Source organism: Coregonus clupeaformis, chromosome 34 (genome assembly GCF_020615455.1).
Source record: "Coregonus clupeaformis isolate EN_2021a chromosome 34, ASM2061545v1, whole genome shotgun sequence".
Taxonomy (NCBI): domain Eukaryota; kingdom Metazoa; phylum Chordata; class Actinopteri; order Salmoniformes; family Salmonidae; genus Coregonus; species Coregonus clupeaformis.
The window spans coordinates 3,250,804-3,253,548 of NC_059225.1; the positions used below are offsets into that span (position 1 = coordinate 3,250,804).

The 2,745-nt window shown below is 49.6% G+C and overlaps 1 long non-coding RNA gene across 6 annotated transcripts; it reads left to right on the top strand.

Annotated features, from left to right (window-relative positions):
- Positions 1-695: 695 nt before the first annotated feature.
- On the top strand, positions 696-2,503 carry LOC123482473. 6 transcript variants are annotated; one of them, XR_006657743.1, is made up of 4 exons: positions 696-1,033; positions 1,201-1,441; positions 1,836-2,126; positions 2,479-2,503. It is a non-coding gene; the product is annotated as an uncharacterized LOC123482473 (long non-coding RNA). The 6 variants fall into 6 exon arrangements; XR_006657740.1 differs by lacking the exon at positions 2,479-2,503 and adding an exon at positions 2,195-2,402 and having other exon boundaries at positions 1,836-2,163; XR_006657742.1 differs by lacking the exon at positions 2,479-2,503 and adding an exon at positions 2,230-2,402 and having other exon boundaries at positions 1,836-2,163.
- Positions 2,504-2,745: the final 242 nt, after the last annotated feature.

Here is a 2,745-nt window from a genome sequence, read left to right on the forward strand (position 1 = left end):
CAACGGTAGAACAGGTTACCCTCCTCAGAACCAACGGTAGAACAGGTTACCCTCCTCAGAACCAACAGTAGAACAGGTTACCCTCCTCAGAACCAACGGTAGAACAGGTTACCCTCCTCAGAACCAACGGTAGAACAGGTTACCCTCCTCAGAACCAACCGTAGAACAGGTTACCCTCCTCAGAACCAACAGTAGAACAGGTTACCCTCCTCAGAACCAACGGTAGAACAGGTTACCCTCCTCAGAACCAACGGTAGAACAGGTTACCCTCCTCAGAACCAACCGTAGAACAGGTTACCCTCCTCAGAACCAACGGTAGAACAGAGAGAGGTTACCCTCCTCAGAACCAACAGTAGAACAGGTTACCCTCCTCAGAACCAACGGTAGAACAGGTTACCCTCCTCAGAACCAACAGTAGAACAGGTTACCCTCCTCAGAACCAACGGTAGAACAGGTTACCCTCCTCAGAACCAACGGTAGAACAGGTTACCCTCCTCAGAACCAATGGTAGAACAGGTTACCCTCCTCAGAACCAACGGTAGAACAGAGAGAGGTTACCCTCCTCAGAACCAACAGTAGAACAGGTTACCCTCCTCAGAACCAACAGTAGAACAGGTTACCCTCCTCAGAACCAATGGTAGAACAGGTTACCCTCCTCCAGAACCAAGGTAGAACAGGTTACCCTCCTCCAGAACCAACAGTAGAACAGGTTACCCTCCTCAGAACCAATGGTAGAACAGGTTACCCTCCTCAGAACCAACAGTAGAACAGGTTACCCTCCTCAGAACCAACGGTAGAACAGGTTACCCTCCTCAGAACCAACGGTAGAACAGGTTACCCTCCTCAGAACCAACAGTAGAACAGGTTACCCTCCTCAGAACCAACGGTAGAACAGGTTACCCTCCTCAGAACCAACGGTAGAACAGGTTACCCTCCTCAGAACCAACGGTAGAACAGAGAGAGAGGTTACCCTCCTCAGAACCAACAGTAGAACAGGTTACCCTCCTCAGAACCAACAGTAGAACAGAGAGAGGTTACCCTCCTCAGAACCAATGGTAGAACAGGTTACCCTCCTCAGAACCAACAGTAGAACAGAGAGAGGTTACCCTCCTCAGAACCAATGGTAGAACAGGTTACCCTCCTCAGAACCAACAGTAGAACAGAGAGAGGTTACCCTCCTCAGAACCAATGGTAGAACAGGTTACCCTCCTCAGAACCAACAGTAGAACAGAGAGAGGTTACCCTCCTCAGAACCAACAGTAGAACAGGTTACCCTCCTCAGAACCAACAGTAAAACAGAGAGAGGTTACCCTCCTCAGAACCAATGGTAGAACAGGTTACCCTCCTCAGAACCAACAGTAGAACAGAGAGAGGTTACCCTCCTCAGAACCAATGGTAGAACAGGTTACCCTCCTCAGAACCAACAGTAGAACAGAGAGAGGTTACCCTCCTCAGAACCAATGGTAGAACAGGTTACCCTCCTCAGAACCAACAGTAGAACAGAGAGAGGTTACCCTCCTCAGAACCAACGGTAGAACAGAGAGAGGTTACCCTCCTCAGAACCAACGGTAGAACAGGTTACCCTCCTCAGAACCAACAGTAGAACAGGTTACCCTCCTCAGAACCAACGGTAGAACAGAGAGAGGTTACCCTCCTCAGAACCAACGGTAGAACAGGTTACCCTCCTCAGAACCAACAGTAGAACAGGTTACCCTCCTCAGAACCAACAGTAGAACAGAGAGGTTACCCTCCTCAGAACCAACAGTAGAACAGGTTACCCTCCTCAGAACCAACAGTAGAACAGGTTACCCTCCTCAGAACCAACAGTGGAACAGGTTACCCTCCTCAGAACCAACAGTAGAACAGAGAGAGGTTACCCTCCTCAGAACCAACAGTAGAACAGGTTACCCTCCTCAGAACCAACAGTAGAACAGGTTACCCTCCTCAGAACCAACAGTAGAACAGGTTACCCTCCTCAGAACCAATGGTAGAATAGGTTACCCTCCTCAGAACCAACGGTAGAACAGGTTACCCTCCTCAGAACCAATGGTAGAACAGAGAGAGGTTACCCTCCTCAGGACCAACAGTAGAACAGGTTACCCTCCTCAGAACCAACAGTAGAACAGGTTACCCTCCTCAGAACCAACAGTAGAACAGAGAGAGGTTACCCTCCTCAGAACCAACGGTAGAACAGGTTACCCTCCTCAGAACCAACAGTAGAACAGAGAGAGGTTACCCTCCTCAGAACCAACAGTAGAACAGAGAGAGGTTACCCTCCTCAGAACCAACGGTAGAACAGGGAGAGGTTACCCTCCTCAGAACCAACAGTAGAACAGAGAGAGGTTACCCTCCTCAGAACCAACAGTAGAACAGAGAGAGGTTACCCTCCTCAGAACCAACGGTAGAACAGAGAGAGGTTACCCTCCTCAGAACCAACAGTAGAACAGGTTACCCTCCTCAGAACCAACAGTAGAACAGAGAGAGACGTTACCCTCCTCAGAACCAACAGTAGAACAGAGAGAGGTTACCCTCCTCAGAACCAACAGTAGAACAGGTTACCCTCCTCAGAACCAACAGTAGAACAGAGAGAGGTTACCCTCCTCAGAACCAATGGTAGAACAGAGAGAGGTTACCCTCCTCAGAACCAACGGTAGAACAGGTTACCCTCCTCAGAACCAACGGTAGAACAGGTTACCCTCCTCAGAACCAACAGTAGAACAGAGAGAGGTTACCCTCCTCAGAACC